Source organism: Gossypium hirsutum, chromosome A04 (assembly GCF_007990345.1).
Source record: "Gossypium hirsutum isolate 1008001.06 chromosome A04, Gossypium_hirsutum_v2.1, whole genome shotgun sequence".
NCBI classification, from domain to species: domain Eukaryota; kingdom Viridiplantae; phylum Streptophyta; class Magnoliopsida; order Malvales; family Malvaceae; genus Gossypium; species Gossypium hirsutum.
In genome coordinates this window covers 49,530,340-49,546,914 of record NC_053427.1, presented here as the reverse complement: position 1 = coordinate 49,546,914, position 16,575 = coordinate 49,530,340, and positions in this window count along the sequence as shown.

Genomic DNA, 16,575 nt, shown 5'->3' with positions numbered 1-16,575 from the left:
AAGCAAGAAATGTCCTTTAATGATTCGGGGTCATTACTTTCCGGCCGACTTGATGTTGTTGCCGTTTGATGAATTTGATGTTATTTTGGGTATGGATTGGTTGACATTGCATGATGCTATAATAAATTGCAAAGAAAATGTTATAGAATTAAAGTGTGAAAGTGGTGAAATTCTGCGGGTTGAGCCAGACAAATCAGAGGCATTATCTAGTATGATTTCTTCGATGTCGGCTCAGAGATATTGAGAAAGGGTTATGAAGCTTATTTGGCGTATGTAATTAATTCAAAAGAAGTTGAAAAGAAAGTTGAATCAGTGCCGGTTGTGTGTGAATTTGCGGACGTATTTCTAGAAGAATTGCCGGGTTTGCCTCCAGTCAGGGAAGTAGAATTTGGTATTGATTTAATATTGGGAACAGCTCCGATCTCGATTGCTACATATAGAATGGCACCAACAGAGTTGAAAGAATTAAAGTCGCAGTTGCAAGAGTTGACTGATAAAGGCTTTGTGAGACCGAGTTTTTCACCTTGGGGTGCTCCCGTGTTATTTGTAAAAAAGAAGGATGGTTCTATGAGATTATGTGTTGATTACCGGCAGTTAAACAAGGTGACAATCAAAAACAAGTATCCGTTGCCGAGAATTGATGATTTGTTTGATCAGCTAAAAGGAGTGACATGGTTTTCGAAGATTGACTTGAGATCTGGGTATTATCAGCTGCGAGTAAAAGAGTCAGATGTGCCTAAAACTGCTTTTAGAACAAGGTACGGTCATTATGAATTTTTAGTTATGCCATTCGGGTTGACAAATGCTCCTGCTATGTTTATGGATTTAATGAATCGCATATTTCGGCCATACTTGGACAGATTTGTTGTGGTGTTTATAGATGATATTTTAATTTATTCAAAAGATGAGACAGAGCATCCTAAGCATTTGAGGATAGTTTTGCAAACTTTGAGAGATAAGCAGCTGTATGCTAAGTTTAGTAAAAGTGAATTTTGGCTCCAGGAAGTTGGATTTTTGGGTCATATTGTTTCAGGTGATGGTATACGGGTTGATCCTAGTAAAATTTTAGCCATTGTTGATTGGAAACCACCGAAAAACGTAACTGAAGTTAGAAGTTTCTTGGGGCTAGCTGGGTATTATCGGCGGTTTGTAAATGGATTTTCTATAATTGCTGCTCCTATGACTAGACTACTTCGAAAGGATGTTAAATTTGAATGGACGGAAGAATGTCAACAGAGTTTCAAAGAATTGAAAAAGTTATTAACTGAAGCACCAGTGTTGATACAACCCGAATCAGGTAAAGAATTTGTGGTGTATAGTGATGCTTCTCTAAATGGTTTGGGGTGTGTACTCATGCAAGAAGGAAAAGTGGTGGCTTATGCTTCGAAACAGTTAAAACCTCATGAGAAGAATTATCCTACTCACGATTTGGAATTGGCTGCGGTGGTATTTGCTTTGAAGATTTGGCGACATTATTTGTATGGTGAAAAGTGCCGAGTATATACCGATCACAAAAGTCTTAAATACTTGATGTCACAAAAAGACTTGAATTTGAGACAGCGAAGATGGTTCGAGTTATTGAAAGATTACGAGCTTGTTATCGATTATCATCTAGGAAAAGCGAATGAGGTTGTCGATGCTTTAAGCAGAAAGTTGTTGTTTGCTTTGAGAGTTATGAACACTCAGTTGAAAATTTCAGATGACGGTTCGATTCTAGCAGAGTTAAGAGCAAGACCGATGTTTTTACAAGAGATTTCTGAAGCTCAAAAAATGATCAAGATTTGCTAGCCAAAAGAAAACAGTGTGAAGCTGATACGGGATCAGATTTCAGAATCGGTTCTGATGGTTGTTTGATGTTTAAAAATCAAATTTGTGTACCGAAAAATGATGAGTTGATTCAAAAGATTTTGCATGAAGCACATAATGGTTGTTTAGCGGTTCATCCGGGCAGTACGAAGATGTATAATGACTTGAAGAAAATGTACTGGTGGAGTAGAATGAAAAGAGATATTTTCGAGTTTGTATCAAAGTGCTTAGTTTGCCAACAAGTGAAAGCTGAACACCAAGTACCTTCGGGATTACTCCAGCCTATTATGGTTCCTGAATGGAAATGGGATCGGATTACTATGGATTTTATATCAGGGTTGCCGTTAACTCCAGGGAAGAAAAATGCCATCTGGGCAATAGTTGACAGACTGACTAAATCGGCTCATTTTATTCCGGTACGTACAGATTATTCTTTTAATAAGTTGGCTGAATTGTATATCCGAGAGATTGTTAGACTTCATGGGATACCTTTGTCAATCATTTCGGATAGAGATCCGAGGTTTACTTCACGGTTTTGGCAAAGTTGCAAGAAGCATTAGGTACAAAGTTAAATTTCAGCACTGCCTTTCATCCACAAACTGATGGACAATCAGAGAGAGTAATTCAGATTCTTGAAGACATGCTCAGATGTTGTGTATTGGAATTTCAAGGTAGTTGGGAAAAGTATTTACCGTTGGTAGAATTTGCTTATAATAATAGTTATCAGACAAGTTTGAAGATGGCACCTTATGAAGCATTATATGGTCGTAAATGTCGGACGCCATTGTATTGGACTGAACTCAAGGAAAATCAGATTTATGGAGTTGATTTAATAAAAGAAACCGAAGAAAAAGTGAAAGTGATTCGAGATTGTTTGAAAGCTGCTTCAGATAGACAGAATCTTATGCGGATTTGAAACGAAAGGAAATGGAGTTTCAAGTTGGTGATAAGGTATTTTTGAAAGTGTCTCCATGGAAGAAAGTCCTTGGATTTGGACGAAAGGGCAAGTTAAGTCCGCGTTTTATTGGACCGTATGAAATAATTGAAAAAGTTGGACCGGTAGCATATCGGCTAGCGTTACCACCCGAATTAGAGAAGATTCATGATGTGTTTCACGTATCTATGTTACGTCGGTATCGTTCAGATCCTTCACATATAATTTCACCGACAGAAATTGAACTGCGACCGGATATGACTTATGAAAAAGAACCGATTAAGATTTTAGCTCGAGAAGTCAAACAACTAAGAAATAAAAGTGTTGCACTTGTAAAAGTGTTGTGGAAAAAGCATGGGGTAGGAGAGACTACATGGGAACCTGAAGAAACTATGAGAAACCAATACCCACACCTGTTTACCGGTAAGATTTTCGAGGACGAAAATCCTTAAAAGGGGGGAGAGTTGTAATATCCTGAATTAGGGCTTAATCAGAATAGTGGTTTCGTGACCACAAATCTGAGATAGAAATAATTATTTTACAATGATTTTGATGTTTATGATATGATTGCATGATTGTGTGAAAATTTCGTGATGAAATTCTATGCCTAAAGTGCTTAAATTGAAAGTAGGGACTAAATCGAATAAGTTGCAAAACTTGCATTCTAGAAGTTTTTAGTATGAAATTGTTTTGGAATATTAATGAGGAGGTCTTAAATAGCAATTTGACCAATTTTAAGTTCATGGACAAAATTAGGACATGGAAGGAATTTTTAGAAAGTTTAGTAGTAAGGGTATTTTGGTCATTTAGTTATTAAAATGAATTAAAAACATAATTAAAAGCCAATTTTTGTCCATCTTCTTCATTAGGCCGAAATTTCAAGGGTTCTCCATAGCTAGGGTTTGTTTCAAGCTTCCAAGCTCCATAGTAAGTGATTCCAAGCCCCGTTTTTAATGTTCTTTACGTTTTTGGAATCCCGGAAGCTCGATTAAGCTTATGCTAGCAATAATTCAACCTAGGGTTTATATTTGGAAAAATACTCATAGGTGAAATTTGTGTATTTTGATGTTTTATGATAGAATATGGGGTTTGAATTATGTTAGACAACTTGTGCTACTCGGTTTTTAGTGAAAACGAGTAAAAGGGCTTAATCGGCAAAAATACCTAATAGTCACAAGTATATGTTAGAGAGAGAATTTGATGTTGCCATAGAAGGGAAAAGTGATCAGCATGTTATAAAACATAAGAATAAGGAATAAAGTTTAATTCCCGAGCCTAGGGGAAAAAGTGTAATTTTTTTGAAGTTCGTATTAAATGCTGTTTTGATAAATGTATGTATTAAATAAGATTAATTTGGTATTATAGATCAAGAAAAACGAGATTCAAGTCGTGATCGAGGAAAAGAAAAGATTGTGGACTAAATTTCAAAATCTTTATATTTTGGTACCAAGGTAAGTTCATGTGTAAATAATGTAGCATAAATGTTATTTTTAAGTTATTAATGTTAATTATATGATATCCTGATTTTTAATCGTGAAACATTATGCTTTGTGGTTAATGTTGAGTAATATGCAAATTATGTTTACTACTTGATAAATATGAATTGCTACCGAGTATCGATTCCAATATTCCATGGAAGACGGAAAATCTGAGATCGAGGGAAAAAGCCCGTTTGAACCTTAGGAATAGATTAGGATACAAGTGACATGTCACTAGGATGGTTGAGCATCCGAACTCGTTGAGTTGAGTCCGAGTTCACTTATGGATGCGAATGTCCGAACTCGTTGAGTTGAGTCCGAGTTCGTGAAATGTAACTAGGCATCCGAACTCGTTGAGTTGAGTCTGAGTTCACTTATGGATGCGAACGCCCGATCTCGTTGAGTTGAGTCCGAGTTCACTTAGGGGCGGGTTACATGATTTCTTGATTACATATGTGGCACTTATGTGCAAATTATCCATGTATCCGAGTTATATTCCGATGTGTTCAACGGGTGAAATTTCTAGTGAAATGGAAGAACACTTAAGATGCAAGCGACGTTTTGGTAAGTGTTGTGAAATGGGCACTTTGTACAGGTATGTTCTTAACCCTCGGGTTGAAAATAGATACAACAACGATAAGGTGGTAAGATGATGAATGATGTTTAAAGATGTGATATATGTTTTGGTGGTACCATGCTAAAGTTGTTTGGTATATTTGTATTGTTATGTTACTTGTTATTTACATATGAACTTACTATGTATTTATGCTTACTCCTTCCTTTTCATTCACTGTATTTTTGAACAAGTCGGCTCAGGAATCGGGACAGGTCGAAAGTTCGATCACACTATCCAAAGGACTTTTATCTTGGTAAATGGCTTGTACAACTACTTAAGTATGGCATGTATAGCAATATACCTATTTTGTGTAAATAATTTTATGATATGGCCATGTTTGGTTGAGAAAATTTTTGATATTGATAAGTCATGGTGATGGCTAATTTAGATCATGTTTGATATCATGGAAGTTTAACAGGTTATCTAGTTCATAAAAATTCATGGAAAGATGAAACTTGCCTTAAAACAGAATATTGCTGCAGCAATGACATGAATTTGAAAAATCACTAAAAATAGTATAAATAGAAATAAATGATGAGTAAGTTATGAAATTTAAGCTTAATGAGTCTATTTTCATATGGATTGAACAAAACAGGAATATAAATTATATTTTATGAGATATTTAAACTTTTGCGAAATAGGGCCAGAGTGATTTTTGGATCCCCTATTCTGACTTTAAAAATTCATGCTAAATTTTACTAAAATAATTAGAAGTTTTTATTTATATTTACAGATTCCTTATTGAGTCTAGTTTTAATAGAAACAAACCTCATAGTCATTTAAATTTTGTATAGAGATATATCTGATTCGTAATGCACAGAGGTCAGAGCAGTCGAACCCTGAAATAGGGGATACTTTAATTAATAAACTGTACTAATTGGCCCAATAAAAAATATTAGAAAAAAATTAGTAAATAGATATATGAGTTTAGATTTAGGGAAAATTTACGGATCTTGATTTCAAGTTTCGTAACTCGAGATATGATTTTTCTTGTAACTGTGACGCGAGTGGCTAGAAAGCTGTGAATGTAGAAACAAATGATTTGAAGTTCTTAAATTGATAAATTATGTTCGGTAACCCCTCAAGCTCGACTCCGATGATGGTCTCGGGCGTGGGGGCGTTACATAAATACTTGATTGACTATTAAATTAGTTGTGACTATCTTCGTCGTCTTCTTTCGTCATATCCCCATGAAGGGTTGAAAGTTGAATATTTGACTGAAAGATCCAAGTTGTGGAATAATCTGAGAGAAAGATATGGCCATTGTAATATGACAGTTTTTTTTAAAGCTTGTTATGATTAAATACACTTGAAGTTGCAAGATTTTAAAATTATGAGTGAGTATAATTCTATAGTATTTATGGTTAGTTAACAATTAAAATTATGTGAGAAGAATATTATTGATAAGAACTTGTTAGAGAATACTTTTCAACTTTTCATGCTTCAAACGCACCCCTACGATAGCAATACCGTGAAAAAAGTTAAGAAATATTCTGACTTAATATTATTTTTACTTGTTATTGAACAAAATAACGAGCTATAGATGAAAACCATAAAGCTTGTCTTACTGGAATTACTACATTTTCTAAAGTGTCATGTTACAATATATTAAGACGTAATTTTCTACGTGAATTGTAACAACCCAAACCCAGCCTAGACGTTATGGCCAGATCTAGTGATTTTATTGCAATACATTTGAAAAACCCAGAAGCCATTTGATTTGTAAGGTTGACGCTAACTATTACTAAGTAAAAATCCAGTTTATTAGCAATCATTTCTTTCTTAACCAATTTGATGAAACCGTTAATTATTTATATATATTAAACATTTAGATTAGCAACGGGTTTCTTAATCTAACTCAATTTTGTAAAATGCGATTTGTTGTTTGAAAACCATAGTTTTGCAAGTATAGTGAGTATCATAAAAATTATGTTGTAGTACTTTAAAACAGAAATCAAAATAAAATCCAAACTTTAAACAGTCCAAATTTTTCAGAATAGAATAGACTAGTTCTTTTTGTAAATACCAAAGAAAAGTCTGAGGGTTACCTAAAAGTAACAACCAAACAGAGAATGAGTTTCGAATTTAGTGTTTAACATATCATAAAACCAACAGAAATCATTTCAAACATAACTCAAATACGAAAACAATGTTAGAACATATCAGATGTAGATTTATATTCCTACCCCCATCTGCTATACACCATCTCTGACCATCCCAACACACCATATAGGGTATTAAATACTCATCCAGTCCTACACACCACTTAGTGTCGGTATGACACTTTTTAGAATATTTGCAGCTTACTGTTGAATTAATAGGCAATTTATCGCCAAATACAGATAAACATGTGGCTGAGTCACCAAATACAGTAGATAATTAAATTTTCCACACTTCCTCCAAAACACAAATCACACCCCCAATGCACATAAAAAGTTTATCAGATATTAGAATATACATGCCATAGATCATATCAATGAAAAATAGATCAGACTTACCTTAATACAGATCATGCCAAGCAAACATCATAACAACTATGCATACACATATCAATATTTCACACTAATAGAACATCAAAGATCATGTTGAAATGCTTAATTTATGTCATATGGGCCTTACGAAAAGCCTACGTTTAACTCGAGTGTCACTTATGGCCCTAAGGTATAATTTGAGATTTTGGCCCCACATTTCCGTATGGCCCACATGACCCAATTGACCTCTCACATGGCCATGTGTCACACATGGCCTAGCACACAATCGTATGCATCAACAGTCCTCTATTTCAACTTTTACAGTTTGCTGTTTTCTCAGGTTTTTGTTACACTCCTAGTACGTTTCTGATGCAAAATCACTCATGAGAATTCTAGAACCCAAACACATCAAATAAAAACTAATTGATACAACTCCCAAACCCGATTCATAGATAATTAATAAAATAACATCGAGATTTAAAGAAAAGAATTCGACATCAAAAATCAAACTAACTTCTCACCTTCAAGGAATTAGTAGCCCACCAATGATCCTAGGATGCTGGAGGATTAGTTGCCTCGCCAACTTCACCTAAAAACTTAAACGAATAGCATACAAAACATCTTCCATCAACAAACCAATGAGAATAATATTTGATAAAAACCCACTGCTACAAGAGAAGAATCCAAAGACACTTCAAAATAATCGACAGAATAATCAAACTTCCAAACGATCGAATTGCAAAAAAAAAAAGAGGAACAAAAGAACAGTATCAAAAAAAAGAACTGATTAGAGGAGAAAAGAAACATAGGAAAGGATGAGGGAGAGAAAAGTGGGGGAAAATATTTTTTTAATTCCATTTTGCTCACATAGGGAATTGAACACATGACCATAAGGTAAGCTATGTAACACCCCAAAACCCAGCCTAGAAGTTAAACAGAATTCCAGGAGTTACATTGGCCAACCAAAGTGGCGGAGATAAAACTCATTTATAACCATAGAAAATTCTTCACTAAACCCTTATGCTTTGTAATTTTAGTATATTAAGTGATACGTAGTTGTTTTTGGAAAACACATATAACAGACGTTTAAGAACTATTAGGAATAAATAAAATCAGTGTTTTTGAACAATTCCAAAGTAACTTAAAAATCCCCAAACCACAATACACATAGACTTATATGCAAAAACAAAGGTGCATAATTCGAATAGTTTATCATAACATTATTTGAAATCAAACCAATCAAAGAACTCTGAGACCTCCGCTATGCCGAGTCCAGCTCCAAAACACAAAATGTACCTGAAAGGAAAAACACTACAAAGATGAGCTATACGAGCTTAGTGTGAGCCCAAAACATAAACAGATGGCAAAAAAATAGGGTGACACAGTAAATACTTCAAACAATCATATATATAAAAATATCATTTACAAAAATCTCAATCGGTATGTCAAATACAATATCAAACCACATAAATGATGTTCTAATCATATGCAATAATCAGAACATATTACATGACATTAACTATATTGTCAATAACAAAATGTTCACACAAAGAGACAAAATGTTCTGAAAAACAGACGTATATTCAGATGCGAACAGATGCACAAGTCAAAATCCCACCTTACCAACCAAACACCAATTCGTCTATCTAGCACACCACAAAAGGGCCTACCAACCATGCACACCATATAGAACCATAATAGGTTCATCCACCCTACAAACCACAATGTGGAACTATGCCACTTGAATAACTGTATACAACTGAGCTGATATACGTATAGGATAGTGCGGTAAACAGCTATACAAAAGTATCGCAGTCAAAACTACTAAGTCTATCACCCTTCTCTTCATAACCAAATCCCAAAATTTTAGTGCTATGCAACAATGCACACATTATGCCGACAACATGTAGAAACGGACATTAACATTTCTAGTTTGAACAGATTTAGATTTGATTACACTAGTATTCTAATATTCAATTACGACAATTATAATAAACTCATACTTATTCATCACATAAACAAGCAATAAAATTCAAGCCCATAAACGCACATATATACACGAACCAAACTAAATCGAGTCCTAGACACACTAACCGAGGTTTGAACGAGGATTGGATTACACAGAAACATAAAACTGATAGTTTATGACTCAAAACAGAAATTCTACAAAATAAGGCCACGTGGTCGTGTGCCCCAGCTGTGTGTAAGTGTCTAGGCCATGTCGAGGCCTACACGCCCATGTGGAGGCCTACACGATTATGTGGAGGAGACACACGCTCGTATGACCATGTTACAGGCCGTGTGAGTAGCCTGTGTAACTCACTGTCCAAAAGTGCCAAAACAAAAAGAGAAAATGAGACACGGCCGTCTAAAGATCTCACACGCCCGTGTGGACACATGCCTATGTGGCCAAGCCATGTTGTACCAAAAATCATCAAAAACCCTAAATTCCCAAATTGCACACGACCATATGGACTGCTCATGTGGTCATGAAACCATACTGAAATAGCCTAAAAATCATGCTTTTATGTCAAAATGATCCCCAACCCTTGGTAACCCAGAATTATGCCCGAACATACAGAATTTCAAATAATTCAGTAACAATACGATACTTCAAATGACCAATTTCAGAAACACACAAGACATTATTGAATTCCACCACAATTCGATACTAAAGTTAACCGTTTTAGAACACGATATCAAGCACCAAGGATCAATCGATTCGTTCTCACCAAACTATTCGAAAACCTCAATCTCACATACAAACTTAAAATATAAGAACTTTAATTAAAAAATAATAGAAATAAAATAAATTCTATCATAACCTACCCACTCCACCTCTGAAAAAATGAAACACATGAGGACAATCAGTCTTAATAGACAATGTAACACCCCTTACCCGTATCCATTGCCGGAATAGGTACGAGGCATTACTGGAGTTTACTGAATATTTTCAGATAATTATAAGTCATTTATTATTCATTTTTGAAAATAATCATAACGTCTCTCTATTGGGCCCTCAAAGCTCCAAACATACATTAAAAACCAACTAGAATTAAATCGGGATCATAAAAAAAATTCGCAAAATCTTAAATTTTATTTTCATCTAAGTACTTACCATTTCAATACTTCTTATAATTAAACATGTTACCATTCAATCAATAGCTTGACACTTGTCTAAGCGTCAAACAACATCATTGTTAGTATACTTGCATATATTTCATATAAATTCAACATTTATATACTTATTTTCTCGACATGTTACACTTGAGTTTAATAATTATCTTTACTTACATAATTTCCTTGTATTAACATATCAAAGATAATCATATATGTACATGTCATGAAACATATCATTCTCTTACCGTTTCTTCATAAGTATATATCAATCATTTCATTATATCAATATTTCATGCACCATCATTTCCATATATTTTATGTATATTTATACCGATAAAGTTTATATCAAACTTAACATAAATTATATTCCATGTACTTATTCTTATTTTTTTATCTATCTTCATAATTATTTCATACAACTATTTTGTACATATATTTCCATATGACCAGTTCTTGTAAATATTTCACACAACTATTTCATATAACCATTCGTCATCTAATACATATTACCTGAATATCAATTGTTCAATAGATGTCATCGCGTCTCCCATCCACGGTCTTATTTATCTTTGACATGATGCCATAGTGTCTTTCAACTATGGTCTTACTCACTTTCTGTCATGTTGCCATGGTATTTTTCAACCATGGTCTTACACATTTCGTGTCACTCTGCCATGGTATCTTTCAACCATGGTCTTATTCATTTCCCGTCATGTTGCCATGGTATCTTTCAACCATGGTCTTATTCATTTCATATCAGGTTGCCATGGTATCTTTCAACCATGGTCTTATACATTTCATATCAGAGAGCACACTCCCGCGAACCTCATCCTTACAGTGGGATTACCAGTCCAGGCTAAATCCCCTGTAATATAAACTCATAGAGTATTGTCGGGATTACCAGTCCAGGCTAAATCCCCTGCAACGACAATTACTCTAATGAGCTTGGATCTGAATTACCAGTCCAGGCTAAATTCAGACCCTAATTTGGATTACCCGTCCGGGCTAAATCCATTTACATGTATTCTTCGGGAGGGCTATATCAGGATAGGATGTCCGGACTAAATCCTTTTTACTGTCAATTCCTTTTCAAAGATCCATCGAAATTTCCTTTTATTCAACCGGGATTTCTTCCCCTTTTTATCAAATATATCAATGTTCCATCAATTTTCATACAATGAACATTCAAATTATTTTCACATCAATAACATACATTTCAAGCATTTAAGAATATAATTCAAGTTACACGAACTTACCTCATTGCTTGTTTGTGTTTATAATTTTATTAACCCGATATCTTTTCTTTTCTACGATCAAGTCTCATATTTGAGTTGTCCAGATCTTTATAAATAAATTTGATCATCATTTTCATTCATTTCATATTCTAATGCATTTAATTAATGCTCTAGGCAAAATTACCATTTTGCCCCTAAACTTTTAATTAATGACGATTTCATCCTTAGGGTCAGGGAAAATAAAATTCTTGCAATTTAATCCATATTTCCAGCTATTATTCTCATATGTGTTGATAACAGTTCATGAATTCTATAAAATATCAGAATTTTCCATAATTTCAGCACTTTTCAATTTAATCCCTAAAACATGTTTTCCCCCGATCTTGAACTAAATTAATAATTTCATTCAATTTTGTAATTTAAATAATAAAATAATCCATTTCATGCAATTTGGTCATTTTTGACATTTTTACAAAATTGCCCATAAAGTTTTACTTTTATTCAATTTAGTCCCTGAGCCTAAAATATACAAATTAGCCATGCTAGATGAATATTCATACATATTTTTCCTCCTCCTCCTCTCCATTCCACATCCTTAATGTAGATAACACACTTGTAAGTAACATTATCCATAATTTTTATTTTTTACTTTTATGAATATTCAAGCTATCTATCTGCGTCATAGTCACTAAATTATTTATATCTGGAGCTATAGAACTCCAAAGTAAGATCTGCTAATTTTACCTAAAACTAGACTCATATATATTCTTACCAAAAAATTTTCATAATTTTTTGTTTATCCAATAAGTACAGTTTATTCTTTAAAGTTACCCCTATTCTACTATGTGACAGTTCTGGCCCTTCTTCACTAAAAATTAATTATCTCCTCGTACAGAATTCAAATAATGTTCCCATTTCTTTCTATTGAAAATATACTCATTCAGGATTCTAAAAATATAAATTTAATCCCATAATTATTTTTATCCAATTTTTTATGAGTTTATAAAGTTAGAAAAGGGGAACCCGAAATCATTCTAACATTGTCTCAGAAAATTCATCATATCTCATGGTTTACAATTCCATTGCTTACATAATTTCTTCTATAAGAAATTAGACTTAATAATGTTTAATTTCATATTTTATTCATCCTATAATTAGATTTCTACAATTTTTGATGATTTTTCAAAGTTAGACTACTGCTGCTGTCCAAAACTGTTTTAGTACAAGATATTAATTACCATGTTATAACACCCTTATTTTCTTTTTCTACACCATTTCTCATCACTTTCTCTTATTTTCTCTTCACTAACATATCAAGAACATAGGACCTTATGTAAGAAAACTCTACTATAACATTATTTCCATGCTTTGTCAATAATAACAAACTTAAAAACATATTGAAATCTTGATATACTTACCTTGTTCTATTTATACTAATCTTTAACTTGATTTTCTCTCTTCTCCAGCTTCTATTTCTTGAATCCAGCTTGATATTCTAACTCCCCATGGTCTCCTTAACATTTTTCTCTCTTAGTAGCTATGGAAATTCTTTTGATTTCTAGGTGAAAATGGTGAATTTTTGGTGGAAGGACCAAATTGTAAAGAAAACAAAATTTCTTTCTTTTCCTTCTCTTCTAACGTTGGTTGCATGGGAAAGGAAATGTGATGTTAATTCTTCATCTTTCCTTCCTTTTATACTAAATAAATAATAATATAATAATAATAAACATCTCATAAAAATATTAATAAAATAATATTTATCTAATTAATTAATTTAAAATATCATCAACATAATCATTACATTCTAGAATTCTCTCTCTTACTAATTGACCATTTTGCCCTTCATGATCTTTTAGAATTCCATCCTTGAGTCATCACTTAATTTGGTAAAATTGTGATTTAGTCTCTCATAATTTTTCACCTATTCAATTTGGTCCTAATTCATCAATTTTTCTTGGTTTCTAGATCATTCCACCCTTAAAATATTTGCACCATTAGTCCTTCAATTTTTTTATATTTACACTTCAACCCCTTAAATTTTGAGTATTTACTCTTGTGCAACAAGACTTTTCTCATCTTTGCAATTTAGTCCTTTCTTGAATTAATATATCATAATATACTTCCCAATATTAACATAACTCAAAAATTCCCTTTTTGTCACTTTATTTCCTTATTTTACTATATCACGGATAATATTTTACTGTAAAAATTTTCGAGGTATTACAGACAACACGTAACGTGAGTGTAAAACGGAAGAAACAAGAAATCAAAAGAACTAAAATTTGGGGAAAGAACCGAAAAATAATAAAGGGAACAAAAAAAACATGGAAAAGGAAATGGAAAAGAACGTGAAACTGAAAAACCACTTCTTTCAAATTTTAAAAGTAAATCTTTAAAAATTAAAAAAAAACCAAAATAAATTAATTCCTCGAAAAACACATTAGGACTCGAACCTGAAACCCAAAGGTCAACTAACACACTCACCACCACCGAACCAGCAGGCTCATTCTGACATTAAAACGTGAAAACTTTCAATGACTCTAACTACAACGTCAAAACTTCTAACCCCAAATTCTAGGGTAGTACAAGCTAACTCCTTACCACTAAACCACATGCTCATTCTAACACGGAGTGACCTAACATAATATTTAAGCCCAACAAACAAATATAGACCTAGGAACAAAAATAACATAATTTTCCCAAAAGAGAGACTTGAACCCATGACTTCAAACACATACCCAAAGCACTTAACCACTGAAGCAGATAACTTAATTATGACATAATTCAACAAATCAGAAATTCATATTTTTTAAGTGTTACAACTCTCTCACCAAAAGAAATTTCGGCCTCAAAATTTTACATTTTTCAAACAGATGCAAATATTACAGTCAAATCGAATCTTCAGGTTCCCAAGTGGCTTCTTCCATGCCATGATTCTTCCACAGAACCTTAACCGAAAGGATAATATTCCTCCTCAAGACCTTAACATCTCAATCTAGAATCAAAATCGGCTCCTCCTCAAAGGTCAAATCTGATCTCACCTCAATATCCTCAACATATACAATATGAGATAGACCAGACCTCTATCGACTCAACATAGAGATGTGAAATGCATCATAAATGCAGTCCAACTCGGGAGGTAGCTCTACTTGATAGGCGATTGGTCCCACACATTTCACAACCTGATACAGCCCAATGAACCTAGGGCTCAACTTGCCCTTACATCCAAACCGAAGGACCTTCTTCCACAGAGATACCTTAAGAAAGACTTGGTCACCCATAGAATACTCGATATCTATCATCTTTAGATTCGAATATGACTTATGTCTATCAAAAGCTACCTCAAGACAATCCCGAATCAATCTAACATTGTCCTCAGTCTTAGAAACCAACTCAAGACCCAAAACCCATCTTTCACCCAACTGAGTCTAACATAAAGGGGTACGACACCTATGACTGTACAGAGCCACGTATGGTGCCATCTAAATATTGAACTTAAGCTGTTATTATACACAAACTCGGTTAGTGGCAGAAACTCCTCCAAACTACCTCATAAGTCTATCACACAACTCTATAATATATCTTTCAGTATTTGAATCACCCTTTCAGATTGTCCATCTATTTGAGGACAGAACGTGGTACTGAAGTCCAATCGAGTACCCAAAGCCTCATAAAGTTTCTTCCAGAACCGAAAAGTGATGCGGGCTTCCCTATCAAAGATAATTGAGACCGGAAGCCTATGAAGTCTAACAATTTCAGAAATATATAGTTTAGCCAACTTCTGAAGGGAATATTTGATCTTGATAGGAAAGAAATGAGCAGACTTGGTCAAATAATCCACGATGACCTAAACAAAATGCTTCTTAGTGGTGTTAAGGACAACCCACTAACGAACTCCATAGCTTGTTCCTATTTCCAAAGGAAATCTTAACGGGTTGAAACAAACTAGAAGGTAGTTAGTGCTCAGCCTTAACTTACTAGTATGTCAAAAAACGAGAGACGGAATATGTTACCTCCTGTTTCAAACTAGGTCACCAGTATAACTTTTGGAGATCACGATACATCTTTTTTCCACCAGGATCCATAGCATAAGGCTACTATGCGCCTCCCGCAGAATAGATTGCCTTAACTCAGAATCGTTAGGCACATAAACTCGTCCTTGAAAACACAAAACCCCATCACTGTTCAGCCCAAAATCAAAAGTACTACCTTTCTCAACCTGACGAAATCGTAGACCCAAAAAGTCATCCCCCAACTGTTTAACTCAAATTTGATTAGTCCAAACCGGTTTAGCTTGCAACTCAGCTAACAAACTCTTACCATCAAACATATTTAGGATAGCAAACATTACTCTCAAATCAATCATCACTGTACGACTCAGAGCATCTGCCACAACATTGGCCTTACCCAGATGATACTCAATAGCGCATTCATATTCCTTAAGCAACTCAATCCATTTGTGTTGCCTAAGGTTTAACTTTTTCTAAGTAAGGAGATACATGAGGCTTTTGTGACTGGTATAAATAATACACCTCTCACCATATAGATAATGCCTCTAAATTTTTAAAGCGAAAACAACTGAAACCAACTCAAATTCATACGTGGAATAATTTCCTTCGTGTGACTTAAGCTTTCAGGATGCGTAAGCCACTACCTTACCTTCTTGCATCAGAACACAACCTAACTCGACATGAGAAGCATCACTATGGACTACAAATTTTTTTACCGGACTTAGGCTGTATCAGATCGGGTCCCTAAGTCAAAATAGATTTGAGCTTCTCAAAACTTGATTATTGCTTATCAGTCCAGACAAATGGTGTGTTTTTACTCAACAACTTAGTTAGAGGAGCTGTGATAAGCGAGAACCCCTCAACAAATCTTCAGTAATAACCCGCTAAATCGAGGAAACTACGGA